Here is a 15,192-nt window from a genome sequence, read left to right as displayed (position 1 = left end):
TTTACATCTACAGAATCGTGTAAAAACATTGATTTTTTTTTTAGCCAACAAAGTCATGATTCTCATTTTTGCCAGAATTGTGCAGCTCGTCAGGTCACCAAAGATTAAAAAAAAAAAAACTTAACTCTTTAACTCTTAGTGTCGCTGCCTTGACTTAAATTTCATGAATTCACATTCCTAAGGATCACGATTTAATCTAAAAAAAAATCTTCTTGCTCTATTAAAAGAAAAAGCTAACGTTACCTCTGATGACCTGAGCGGGGAGTAAATTAACAGCAAAAATGATTGTTTTTGTGTAAACTATCCAGAGCAAAGGGCTAGCAAGGGTACCTGCAACAGCTTAAAAGCTACTTTAATTATTACATCATAACATTTGGCATTGGGACCCGAAAGTCTCCAAAATTCATATTTTCCCAAAAAGTCCTAAGTGTTAGACATGTCAATTTACCTGTATTTTTACTTATTAGTAAGTAGGTGCTGTCCATTATCCTCCACAGCATTTGACACTTCCCTTATTTTCATTAACGTCTTTTCCCCCTCTCTCAAGTGCCCTATTTTACCATTAGACAGCGTTGCGGTCACACGTCATCAAACTCTAATTAGTTTCAGCTGACAGGGTGTGTCCTGGAGGTCAGAGGTTGTAGGGGGATGATGGCGAGGAGAAGGGTCGTGGCAGAGCTCAGGGATCACAATCCTCATTACAGCGATCTGTTTGCCCTTAAATCAACCTGGCAACCGAGCGCCGACAACCACTGTGTTTGTCATACACATACAGAGCCTTTCCCAGAGATCTTCTTTTTCATCGCCGCTTGTTTGTCTGTGCTTTATTCCCGATGCCCCCAGTGCTAATGTCAAAACAACAGTTGATGTTATTTCTCCAGGGGTGAATGAGAACGGGCTCGGCAGCGCCCTCTGCAGGCAGGCCTCGAAAGCACATGAGTCATTAACCCAGAAAACACAGCGTTTGCCTGAATTGTCAGAACAGATGTTTCAGAACTATTTCCCCAAAAGCTTAAATTCTGGGATACGTCTTAAATTAATAACCAGCCCTCCGCCCTTCAGTTCCTCAGTCAATGCTAAGTGCCCTTGTTGACTCAATTGGATTAGCACTAATATGTAAACACAGGAGGTAAAAGAGTAATCCTCTAGTGAAAGCCAAAAAAGGGGGGATGGGACAGATAAATAAATGGAAATGGCATGTTCTGTACTTTATAACAATAAACGAGAGAACTGATTGAATGAGGAGTTTGATAGCGCAGACCTGAGCGCTTCGGAGATGAGTGTTTTGACCATCCAGTGGCAGAGTAATTACCCGTTCGTAACTCAGTTGGATAATAAGAGGCAAACCTTTGGGGGATAAGACACAGAGTTGTTAATTATTAAACGCTTACATCAGCCAAGCGCTAGAGAGTTGCAATTATTAATGTTGTTGTTCTTGTTTGTGCTTAAACACAACTGCTGCTGTTAATATCCTCATTAACCAAAATGAATGATTTTATTACTCTTGATTTGGTCTGGGGTTTGCTAATGCATTTGGGTTGTGTCTTCAGTGCGAAGTGAGGGATAAACATCGGCGTCGGATGCACCGCTAGAGGGGGTTTTTGTTTATTCCCACCCCCCACCACCACCCAACACAGACATATAACAGGAATATTCAAACAAAACAGACAGATATGTGATGCACACCTCTAAAAATACACCGTAATCGAGCACAGGAGCTGGAAGAATAGCACGGATGATAGCCGTGGATTTAGACTCGGAATCATTAAAAACTTACGCTGCGAAACAAAATAGTCGGGATTAAGCAGAACCGGTTGAGATGGAGGCGTGTCATTTTAATGCCTCATCTAAAATGGTCTGAGGTTTTGAGTTTCTACCCCACCCTAGAAACACCAAGGTGTCCTCAAAACGTCTCGTTGCATTAGAGCAAGTCACAGCATTAACGTTCAAAATACCTCCTCTCCTGAAATCACTTTACAAGGCAAACTATTAAAAGGGAAAGTTGAATTAATGAGCTTCACCTTGGATTAAAACGAATAACTGACTATTAATTACAACAAAAATATCAAGAATATTTAAGCTCAAGGATCAAAGGGACATCTGCCAGTGTTCGCAACGTGGATATTTTTATAGAGTCCTTTATTTATTCAGCGTTTTTAGGTCATTTTTTTTCTTCTTTAAATGTTCAGATATTAGACAATCAGATTGCAGAATGCTGATTTTCCACCCTCAATCATTCTGTGAAGGCTGAGAAGCAAGAAACGCAAACAGTCAAGTAAATTCTCATGCTCCCCGTAGAGCTGACACACCGCTCCACAGTATTTACTATTTCAATAACATGCTGAAAGATCGACCAATCACTGGATTAGGACTGTTATAACTCTTAAATAATAAAGCCTCTCTTAGGTCTTGCCGCTGATGACAAAGGACTTCCTTCATCACTGCTTTAGAAGACTCTTTTGAGCGGTTAACTTGTGTCGGAAAAGAATAACAACTACACTTTCTCTGAACACAATGTAAATGAGGCATGCCAACAATTGCCACTGGTGATATTAAGTTGTTGCAAAGGGGTTTCTAAGATGTTCAAAGTTGTTTTTAGCATCTTGCAGTGGTGGTATTAGGGCGATGCACATTTAAATGTCCACCATGCAGAAGTTCCAAGACGATTGTTTAAAGTGATTGCACATCTTAGGGTGCTTTCACACCTGTTTTGTTCAAATTATTACAGTGTTGCACTTTGTTCTTGGTGCAGTTCGCTTTTACACTGCAAAGTTTCTAAACGTACCAAAAGAGCTAAAACAAGTCACGTGCAAGTAAACTCTCCTCACATTGGTCAGAGTCGCGCTCGGCTGTCATGCGTCTTTATTTTAATTTATGACGATGAGCATTAAGACATTATAAGCGAAAGCTGTGCTTTAATTTTGAATGGTGACACCCACAGACATCATCACCAAGTATAAATCAGAGGTAAGACTTTCTCATACATAGCCGTTGGCCAGAAGTATGCATTATTGGCTTTACATTATAGAGAAAAATAACAGATAAAACTAGACTGCAGTTCAGTCAATTTTCCTAACAGATAAACAGCTCTCGTTAATAGTTAACATGGTTTCACTTTCATATTTGACATGAAACACACATTTACCAGTAGGAATGACATCTCCCTACTCATAATACTGTCTTCATATAGCCGTATATATGCCATACATATTCATAATATTCATAATATACTGTGATAAAGCCTGGCTTGGATCGTTTTGCTTTGTCACTACAATCGATCCGCTCCAGGGTTTGTTTCAATTGAGCAGAGAATACATTCAAGCCATCTCAGACTGATTGTTTTGCCACGGATCCAAGCACGATTGCTGGATTCACATATGCCAAATGAACCGCGATAACTGGGGAAACGCACCAGGTTCCAAAACAAAAGTCTAGGTGTGAAAACACCCTTAAAAAGCTGCACCATTTGGTCAATTTTACTCATGCATTAATATGTGAAGGGCCAATTTTGGCACCAGTTATTTCTTGCTAGAAGTAGCCATGGGTTCACTTGGATCCAGGCTGAAAGGAATTCCGGGTGCCTTGGACACAGGTCGGGTTTGGAATTAGCCGACAGCTAGCTCTCTGCAACTCTCACATGTCGCCCACTGAAGCAAAGCAGGCCTGTGCCCGGTTAGTAACTGGATGGGAGACCACATGGGAAAGCTTGGTTGCTGCCGGAAGTGGTGTTAGTGAGGCTAGTAGGGGGCGTGCAACCTGCAGTCTGTGTGGGTCCTAATGCCCCAGTTTAGTAACGGGGACTCTATACTGCTTAGTGAGCGCCGTCTTTCGGATAAGATTTTAAACCTAGGTCCTGACTCTCTGTGGTCATTAAAAATCCCAGGATGTCCTTTGAAAAAGAGTAGGTGTTTCACCCTGGCATCCTGACCAAATTTGCTCATGGCCTCCTAACCCTCCCCATATCATAATTGTCTTCAAAAGTCTGTCTCCTTTCAACCAATCAGCTGGTGTGTGGTCTGGTGCAAAATGGCTGCCGTTGTGTCATCCAGGTGGATGCTGCAGACTGGTGGTGGACGAGAAGATCCCCCCCCAATGTGTAAAGCGATTTGAGTGGCCAGAAAAGCACTATATAAATGTAAGGAAATATTATTATTATTAATTAGTTTCACACATTTACTTTAAATGTGTTTTTCCAAAATGTATGCCATAATTTAAAGTATGTACTGGAGTTAGAGCAATCATCATAGAATGATTAGTGATTGGCATTTCAGCATGGACTTGGATGGACAGAAACACGGGACATGATTAGAAGTTAAGCAGGTCGCACACCAGAAACGCCGCTCGGCGCCGCGACATGGCGTGTACATGACAGTTTAAAGTATCACACACCAGACGCGCACATTCGAATGATATTTAACATGAAACATCATCTGCACAGCAATGACTTTTTATAGTGTGTGAGTTGCTTTAATAAAAGTGTTTGCTAAATTAAAAAAAATAATTATCAAAAAGAAAAAACATTTAGCAAAATTGCAAACATAAATCTATCATATAGATATGAGATTCATATCTATATGATAGATCGGTTCACTGCACTGCATGTTTTAGCACCAGATAAAATCTCAAGTTTTAACTACAGTTTGAAAAAAATGCTCCAAAAGTCGGCATTGTTAAGCTGTGGAGAGGAAAAGGTCGTCAACAGGATGCCAGATTGACACTGTACCCCAATGTTGTCAACCTTTTTGTTTGAAAGTTAAATTGGGTTGATGTTAGAATTCAACTTCAGGCTGATGTCAATGTCCAACGTTCAACCTAAAATCAACGTCTAATGATGTTACTGTACCACTATGATGTTTATAGTTTTAAAATGCAGCACCAAACCCTTATTATGTCCCGCAATTTGAACCAAACCATAGACGCAAAGGTGATGTTTTTATTGATGCCTGGCAGGCTGCTTCACGGAGAGCACCAAAAAAGTTTCTGAGCTTGTTGTTGTCACTTTATTTTTGCCTTGTTCGTCATTTTTCTAGCAAATAAGTCAACGTTAAAACTAGGGGTGTGACGAGACACTTACTTCACGAGACGAGACATGAGATTAGGTTCAAGAAAACGAGACAAGATTTTTTACCCTATTTTTAAGAAATCCTCAATGATGAAATATTCATTCATTAATTTTCTTGTCGGCTTAGTCCCTTTATTAATCCGGGGTCGCCACAACGGATTCAACTGCCAACTTATCCAGCAAGTCTTTACGCAGCGGATGCCCTTCCAGCCGCAACCCATCTCTGGGAAACATTCACATACACTCATTCACACACTACGGCCGAGGTTCGAACCAGCGACCCAGCGACGTTCTTGCTGTGAGGCGAACGTGCTACCCACTGCTCCACTGAGTCGCCATGATGAAATATATGAATGTAAAATAGTATTTTATGCAACTAAAGATAAATCACAAACTGCAAAACTATTTAGGTGCTTTTTTAAAAATCAACCTGTAATGAATGTTATTTAACATGCAAGGACATGCAAACACTGCAAAATATTTTGGTAATAGCCTATGTGAATGGAACTTTATTTATAATTTTAAATATTAAACTATTTGCTAATATATGAATGCAAAATAGATTTTTATTCAACTAGAAAAAAAATCTAAATAAAAAAAAAAAAATCACAAAATGTATAACAATTTACATACTTTAAAAAAAAAAATTGTAATGAATGGTATTTTATTTCTATTTAAGTAAATTCTATGCCATAGTGGACATGCAAACACAACTAAATATTTAGCTATAAACACTACGGGCTGACTTCTCCCCTATACAGTTTCACATGAGAAATCAAACTCCATTCCACAAACTAAACTTTTATGTACTGTAGTTTTAGATAATTTTTTGTTTCACTTTTATTCAGCAAGATTTCATTCATGCCCCCGGGACAATCTCTGAGCTACAGGCTCTGGGCCAGCCTGGGTTGCCAGGTGTGTGAAATCCAATCCTGCCTCCAATCTTTAAGGCTAATATTACAACTCTCGAGAAGAGAACTTTCATCTCGCGAGATCTCGTCATACGAGATCTTGTCACAGCTGTTAAAATCTCTCTCTCTCTCTTTGATTTCTAGCTTTACAAAAATCAATGCATATATATACATTAATACAGTGCTCAGCATAATAGAGTGCACTCCATTTCTCAGTGAATATAGACAATCTATTTTGGTGCATTTAAACAAAACAGATTTATTAAACAGATATATTTATTAAAATTATATTTTACTCACCAAACATATTTAGAAATTGAAAGTTATTACAATTAAACTCAAGCAAAATATTGCAAAAAATGTTCAACCAAAAAAAAATTTAACTAAATATATTCATTTTTTTTGCTTCATTTGATTTATCCTCTTTTTTTTAAATATGTATTCAATATTTTTCTATAGCATAAATTTGGCTGTTATCGTACTTTATGTTCTTAGATTAGCTCCAGATTTGCCTTCAATACTATTGAAATAATTGAAATAATATTGTATAGTTTCCTATATGAACTTCCTAAAACTGTGACATGATTTAGATTTTAAACATTAACAGAAAATAAAAAACAACCAACTAGCTGATGCTAACATAATCTAATAGTCAGAGAATCAGAAAATGTAGTGTAGCATTTGATTTCCTGACCCTTTAAGAGTAATACTAAACCTCATGAATCATAAAAGTACAACAAAGTCTTTCACGAAGCATCAAATATCAATTCTAAGTAAACTAAAAGTAGAAATGCAATAAAACTGGCTCGTTACACACTTCAGTAAGTGCTCAGAATAGCCTTAATAGCAGCGATGGCATAAAGGAGTCAGAGGTCAGTTATAACCACATTGCTCGTGTCCATGGTCTTTGGGGTCTTTTTGTCTCTTAGCGAAACATTTCCTTTTTTCTCCATAACAAGCATTGAGCAAGACATGATAAATTTACACATCCACCATATACAGAACACACACCCACACATACTGATAATAAAGATGTCGTCTTTGGAGGAAATTGTTTAACAAACCAAACTCTATAGGAAATGCAAATAAGGCCATTTATGGGGCAAGTAGCTCCTGTGTAATGTGAAGCATATGCAATTTTAAAGGGTGTTTCTCCTGCTAATGGGCCCCGAGGGGCCGGGAGGTTAATTGATGCAGCTGTTGATAGCTTTTACACATGACGCAGGGTTCATCTCCCCTGTGACTCTTATTCCAAGGCACTTTTTAATGAAGTGTTAGACAGAAGGCTTTTTACAGTAGGTTTGTATCTTGGAGAATGCTTCAAAACAACCTAAAGAAGAGCTTTTAGGAGAACGCTCTGTGGAAGACCATTGATTTATGCGTTAAATAACAGCTTTTTTTTGCCACATCGCCACATTGTTGATTTGCAGCTCCTGATGGGGAACTGGAGACAACAAAGTCAATCACGTGCTATTGGTTTGCTTACTCTCACTAAAGGCACAAGGATATTTAACATGATAACATGTATGTTGATTTTTAATGCATACATGACTAAATGAAAAAAATAAAATAAAAAATGCACATATGTTTGCAGCTAAAGATCCATAGAATAAGAGTAACAGTCCAGCTGCTGACACATTAAACACAACCATAAACTAGGAGTGTATTATTGACACATTATGTTTGGCAACACTGTTTCGATTCCCAACGTCAATGCATTGATATTTATTAACCTTTTGATGCACAAGCTATTCAAACCTCTTCTAATCCACAAAATCAGTCTAAAATTACCATATTTATTTATGGCCAAGTGTTTTTTTTATTTTTTAAGTAATGGATTAAATAATTAAACAATGTTTTTTTTTTCTATTTGCACAAATCATATTGCTTTCATTCAATATCAACAATTTTTAAATATATTTATACATTGATTTGCACGTTCAAATGTGACTCATAGTTTACCTTTTTTGCCTAATTTAGCAAGTTTTATGCAAAAATAAAGAATTGTAAAATGAAAATATGTATATGTGATGATTAAAAACAAGTTCAATGAGGAATGCCTGGAATACCAAATGATTAAAAGACATATATACAGTGGTGAAAATTGTTAAACAAATTTAAACATTATACAATTATGTCACAAGTATCATAATTTATTTCATAATTGTCATTGTGTTTTTGAGATTTAGACACATTGAGAGTAGCAATTTACAATTTTAGCATGATTTTCTTTAATGTGCTTTATTAACAGTTCACTTTATTATTAAGTGAAAACTAAACCTAAAACTGCATAGCCCTGTATGAAAAAGTGAGAATGATTATCCACAAATAGCAAAAACATGAAAAAGCAGAGAACCTTCCAAGAAGCTACTGGCCAACTGAAATTACTCCAAGTGCGCAGCGACAACTCATAAAAAAATAAAGACTTTGGAGTGGCCTGGCCAAAGTCCTAACCTGAATCCAATTGAGATGCTTTGGCATTACCTTTAAATGGCAGTTCATGGTTGAAAACCCTCCAATGGGGCTGAATTACACATTTTCTGCTAAGATGTGCTGTACTAGGCTCATTGCAAGTTATTGAAAATGATTGATTGTAGTTGTAGCTGCTAAGAGTGGCCCAAGCAGTTATTAGGTTCAGAAGGTAAACATTTTTTCTGGATATGTAGTTTTGTATTTTGTTTTCCCTTAATAATAAAGTTTACTGTTATTAAAGCAAAATAAAGAAAATCATGCTAAAAATTGTAAATTGCTACTCTCAATTTGTCTTAATCTCAAAAACAAAATGAAAATGAGAAAATGGTAGTTGAAGTACTAATGAAAATCGTTATTTATAAAAAAAAAAATGTGGGGCTTTATAAAGAATTTTGGTCGCACTTTATTTTAATGGTCCGTTTGTTGAATTTAAGTAACATTCCAATGTATCTACATTCCAACTAATTCTCATTGGATTATAAGTAGACTGACACGTTGGGGTTTGGGTTAGAGTACTGTAAGTACATGTACTTGCAAAGTTTCTTATAGTCAGTTAAATGTCTGTTGAAGGAGCAGTATCAACAGATATTAAGCAGACAGTCTACTAATACTCAAATGGACCATCTAAATAAAGTGTTACCAGAATTTGTCAGTCTTAAGGTTATCTACGGTCATTTATATTGCTATAAGCCACTAAAATGACAAAATAGGCATTGTGCATTCAAAATGTACAATGTTCCACCAACTTGATAAACTATTTCAATGACATGAATTTATATATCTGTTTTCTCTTCAGATTTTTCTGTCCAAGCACACTGCAAAAAATGCTTTTCTTACCTAGATTTCTTGTCTTGTTTCTAGTCCAAATATCTAAAAGTTCTTAAATCAAGAAGCATTTTCTAGACGAGCAAAGCATATTGTCTTGTTTTAAGAAATAAAATGCCAAAATGAAGTGAGTTTTTCCTTAAATCAAGCAAAATAATCTGCCAATGGGGTAAGCAAAATAATCTTATCACAAATCGAAAAACAAGATTATTTTGCTTACCCCATTGGCAGATTATTTTGTTTGATTTAAGGAAAACTCAAACATTTTGGCATATTATTTCTTAAAACAAGACAATATGTTTTTCTTGTCTAGAAAATGCTTCTTGATTTAAAAATTTGTAGATATTTGGACTAGAAACAAGAAATCTAAATAAGAAAAGCATTGTTTTGCAGTGCAAATGCTCTCTAATCTGTTCAAATGTGGCTTTACGGAGCTCACCGCCTCTGACCAAGGTGTCAAAACAAAACTCTATTGGCCTCTTTTTTAAAGGGGTGGAGCTTTTTATAAATATGCCCTGCCCTCTCTTAATTTCTAGTGGAAATTTTGGCTTTTCAATGGACTTCAAAAAAAACATATTGATCATAGTGAAGCTGATGTTTCTTTTAATTAGACTGAACATAAATCAATGCTCATATGTGTATGTGACATACTGTACAGAAATTGCTAAATGAAAATGCTTGTGCTGAAAATATTTTTTATTAGTTTTTATGTATATAGTGGCACTATATATTAAAACATTTTATCACGATATGTACGGCATTGCCAAATTCTTGCCTATACACAGTTCTAAAAGAAATGGACCGCACAGAAATGTCACGAAATTTACCACACTCTTTGTTTATAAAATGACTGCCTAGCACTCACAGTCACAAACCCCGGCATTTGACAGCTACTTAATTTCACATCTGAGGGTTGAGGGTGACAAGTTCACTTTCTATAATATAATCTCCGGCAGATTTTAATTAAATAGTCATTGGCGAACTCCTATAATTCCTCTGAAGGCCAGGCCTCCATGGGAGCCGGAAAAAAAAAAGCGAATGGGTTTCCTCACAGCTAAAGGGGCTTCTTTACCAAGCAAACATTTACAGATATTTGAGCATTGAAAATTAAATACAAATACATAGCTAAATTTATTTGATCCGAGGCTGTGGAAATGAGCGTGGAGCGTGGAGAGAGCGGGAAGTGATGACAGTGTGATGAACTGGATAGCAGCCTCACCCTGAGGATTATACTCCCACAGTCACTAAATTCTGCTCATTAAAGTGACAAACCCAAACACAAAGCCAGTCAAGCGTGAGATTCAGCTGTGTACAGCATCTGGCCCGTACCGGCAACCCCAAGCGCAGCCATTTCCACCACAAAAACACCTCTACACACTGTAACCTCCGTCAAATCTAAAACAATCAACTTGCCTTTCATTTCCAATTCTGCTGCCTGCCACAAAGCCCTATTAGAGTCCATGATGGTGCGCTCTCGCTGATTTACAAGCAAGCGTGAGGGGGAGTCCCCTGTCCTTCCCAAACATCTCCTCCTCTGCTCGGGCTCTGATGCCATCCGTCAGCCTCCTCCATCCTGATTATCTGGAGACGGCAATTTCAAAGAGACATCTTAATGGTGATGTCAACGTATTAATTAGAAGTGTTAATGAGCTAAAAGCAACCCAAATTAAATTAATGCAGCAATAGACACAGAGAGCGAAATTAGCTTCAATTTCTGTAAATGATTCTGAAGTGTGCACAACATATCAGGCTGCCTGAACGTTCCCATCCCCCAAAGCTAATCAAGAACTACATTGCAATTAGCTGCTTAATTAAAGCAACACTCTGCTCGGAAAATCCGGCACAATTAAGTAATGGCTGTTATAGCATGAAGAAGGCAGGCCGTATTTGTCTTCGGGAGAGGTGCAAAACACGCGCACACACACACCCAGACAAGGCATATTATATTTCCAGCGGCCCGCGGGGACTGAAGACGGCCAAGATCTGCCGAGATGGAGAAGGTTTGGAAAGTGGAGTGGGTCTGGAGCTGGAAACGGCACGACTCAGTCTGTGACAGAGCGCCAGATCGCACTCCCTTGCCTAGGGTTTCATAGACTGCCGAATTGGCTCGGGCTCAGGCAAGCAGGGCCTAATCGCCACTTTCTGTGTTGTCACCTCGACGCTTTCCAGTTGGACATGGCCAACCGCAGACAGTTGGAGCATTCTTTACTGTTTCAGCTGAGGATGTCTTGGTGACCTTCCAATCTGCAGATTGGCCAATTTTGCAACTCGGCTGCTCGCATTCGAGTGAGAACCACCACCGAATAAGAGCAGACTTCGTGCAGATGTTTCTCCAGGTGGCAGCCCCTCCTATAGCAGCGTATCCGGCTTTATTTACCAATCTGAGCGAGGGGCTGAGCTTTGATTAACACCCCGGCTTGGCTGGGCCGCTCAGGGACGTGGGTGTGAGCGCCATCCTTCAGCAGGTGTAGGCCACTGCAGAGCATATGCCACCGGGCTGCGAGGGCCGCTCTGTGGAGACGTTCCTCCAGCGTTTCCTGGGGCCTTCGATCGACTGGGAACAGGCGTCACTCACAAACACCATCTGTCAGGTACGGCCTTACCTGCTAGGAGCATTTAACTGAGAGGTGCCAAGTCCTTCTCCCATCTCAGATCTGTTTCACAGTTAGATGGAAAGGGAGATGAGGAAGAACGGGCCTCGCTCTCCAAAAGGCTTCTCGGATTTCCTTGATCAACCGGAGACAAAGGAGAGCGTAGAACTCCCGTGATGCTCCGGGACTGATTTCCCCCTCTTCCCGAAGAGGGGAGAAAAGACACCTGAAGTGTTTGACGCTAAATTAGCTTTTCAAAAGCAATAATTAGACTTCCTTCCCTAAAGGTAAATTACCTGCTTTCCCCAATTGATCTGCATTCTAATTATAACAATTTGCCCAGGAGCCATTGCTAGAACCTCACTGTCTACTACGAGTAGATGTTAAACATAGGAAAAGACGTGTAGATATGTGAGAACCGCTGTAATCAGTTTAATAAGCATTCTGCACCAGAACTGGGAAATTAATCAACAGTTCTGTGCACCTTTGAGGGTGATAAATTAAATGAATATTAGTGAATATTAGTAGAGCAGAGGGCAAGGTCTTTCTCCCTGCATGCTGCCATGAGATTTTATGATCGCAATACTGCCTGAATGACAAAGCCTGCAATGCTCCGAGTTTGTTGGTGACTGCTACAGAAAAGCTGCATGATTAGTTGAGAGAATTGAAGGACTAAAAAAAAAATCAATCATTGCTCGTTAAAATCAATAATGCAGAATTTTAAAGGACTTTATTTTGGCAGACATTTTATTCAGGTACTATGAGTCTATGCCCACATGTCTAACTCACAGTATGCTTTTAGCTGTGAATAAAATAGTATATGAGATAATGGAATATTCAAAAAAACAGCTAGCAAAGAATACTCTGACTACTGAGCAATGACTTTTACACAACTATTACCATTTTTGTCAATGACGAGAAACAGCATTATGGCTGGCATCACAGGACACATGACAATTATATATAACATATAAGGGAGGCATTCACACCACATGTTTCAACAAAAATTAGACATCATCTTTTTGTGGGCCTAGAAATGCAAACAAGTTTCCAAGTGCGAGTTGTTAAAAACAATACTATTATTGTTTCAGTGTGAAGTACAAAAATGCTCGCTTGTGAAAATGGAGACATCAAGTTTTTTTTTACAATTTTTTTATTCATGAATGAAAATACCTACATAACAAAAATTTCTCTGACCCAGCTCTGGCCCACACAATCAGCTTTTGATTGGCCACATGCCGCAGTGAATTATGATACATGACTGGACCCCAGACAAGGGCCAAACATGGACAATATCTAGGCCAAGTCTTAGCCAAGGTAATAACCCAGAACTGAGCCTGAACTGGGCCAGATATGTTGGTGTGTAACGACTGCAATGAAATTAGTAAACCGATAAAACATTGCGCTTTAACTTTGCTATGGGCGTGCTTTTTCTTGAAGCGACCTGATTGGTAGAATTTTTTTTTCTTTATTTGAAAATAATAAAATATATTTTAAATGTGGGTTAACACTTACATGGCCCACTTATTAATTATTTACATCTGCGTCAAATACTATATTTTACATCTGGTCCAAGTATTGTTTGCCGCCTTAAAGACGGTGCCACCTCTGCCAAACCAGTGCCATGTTTGGCTCACATGGTGTATGCTAGTGCTGGATGAATGTCTGCTGTGCCAGATTTATACCAAATCTGGACCAATTTTTTTTACTACTTGGGTATACAACCACAATGAGGAGATCTATTTAAAATGAGATGGAAAAAAGAGGCAAAATACAAGCTACATTAACTGTAAAAAGAAAAAAAAGTCTAAAAAAATAATAGAAGCAGTATAAATAAGTTAATTAAAAACATTAACGGAAAGTTATCTAAATCAAATCAGAATCAATAGACAACAATTCTTCATAAAATACTAAAAACCGGACACATTTTCTGTTGTTACACATACCGAAAGATTTGAGCAGTGAGTCAACTTCAATCAGAAAATGTCAAAAAGTAGGGACTGAAGCCACGCATTTTTGTTTATGTATAAAAAAATTCCAAACCAGAAAAAAAGTTGAAGATAAATTCTTTAGATTTATGTGCAGATTCTGAATTATAACAAATAATTTATTTTAAACTAGAAATGTCACGAATGGTGACATCATGTACTACTTCAGTCTATAGTCACGAATATTTTCAAAATCAAAGGAAAAATACATATTGTTTAACCTTTCTGTCTTGTTCAGATCCCGCCCCTTATTTTGGTGTTCCTGGCCAAATCGACAGGTCTGTTTTAACTGCTCTTATATTAGCACAAATAAAAAATAAAAAAAATTCACCACCAAATTTTTATTCAATATTTTTTAGCTGTGAACAACGTATCAAAGTAGGGTTTAACATGAATTCATAGAATTAGACATGCAAATGTAACTGCCGTGAAAACACAAATAGGCACCGAAAATTTATGTACAAAATGAACAATAGATGACAGAAATCAAAATACTTTTTCGTTACTAATAGACAGCTCACTAAAATAAATCACAGGGTCACAGGGTCTGACCAAAGAAATTGAAATTTTAATCCATCTTAATGATTTATCAACCAGCAAAGCACAAACGAAACGATATACTTTCCTGTACGGAGTGCTTGAATTTTCATTTAGTCCTTCAATTAGACTATATTAGTGTACTACTATAGGGAATAGTGACTGAGGGTATGGAGCATGGACACAGTACTAGCACTAGTTATATTTTCTTAATTTTTGAGTAAGATGCTAATGGTCTAGGGGTGTCCAAACTCGGTCCTGGAGAGCCGGTGTCCTGCAGATTTTAGCTCCAACTTGCCTCAACACACCTGAAAGGACGTTTCTAGAAAGCCTAAGAGCTTGATTAGCTAGCCCAGGTGTGTCTGATTGGGGTTGGAACTAAAGTTTGCAGGACACCGGCCCTCCAGGACCAAGTTTGAACATTTCTGGCTTAATCCAATAAAATAATCGATGCTAAGCTAAGCTAAGCAAAAAGTGCTCATGCTAGACCCTGAGATTGGCTGAAAGAAAGAAAGAAAGAAAGATACAGATGGGTTCACATAACATTCATAACTTGACATAACATTCACATAACAGACACCTAGTCTGTGTGAAGATATGATACATTGTTTAGGAAGTTGATTCACGATGGAGGAGCTAATGCTATCTCACAGCAATTAATAACTTAATGATTTCGTGGCTAATTCGTATGAATTTGTACGATGTTATTTATACAATTTAGTACGATTTGCTAATCCCCATGAATGGTCGAGTTTAGGGGTGGGGTTGGGTGCCATGCCATTACGACTGGCCTTGTACGAATTAGG

The 15,192-nt window shown here is 38.0% G+C and overlaps 1 long non-coding RNA gene across 4 annotated transcripts in view; it reads right to left on the bottom strand.

Annotated features, from left to right (window-relative positions):
* The window catches only part of LOC147845992 (uncharacterized), a 174,883-nt gene extending 173,979 nt beyond the window's left edge, over positions 1 to 904 (bottom strand). For 2 of the 4 annotated variants that reach the window (XR_015481097.1, XR_015481096.1), the window contains exon 1: positions 449 to 889. This is a non-coding gene — a long non-coding RNA (uncharacterized LOC147845992). Of the gene's footprint in view, positions 1 to 448 lie in introns of all 4 variants that reach the window. The other 2 variants (XR_015481095.1, XR_015481098.1) reach the window with 2 other exon arrangements.
* Between the last annotated feature and the right edge of the window lie 14,288 nt (positions 905 to 15,192).

Source organism: Danio rerio, chromosome 3 (genome assembly GCF_052040795.2).
Source record: "Danio rerio strain M-AB ecotype USA chromosome 3, GRCz13ab, whole genome shotgun sequence".
NCBI lineage: Eukaryota > Metazoa > Chordata > Actinopteri > Cypriniformes > Danionidae > Danio > Danio rerio.
The sequence above is the reverse complement of the archived record's forward strand: the minus strand, read 5'-3'. Positions and strand labels throughout refer to the sequence as shown.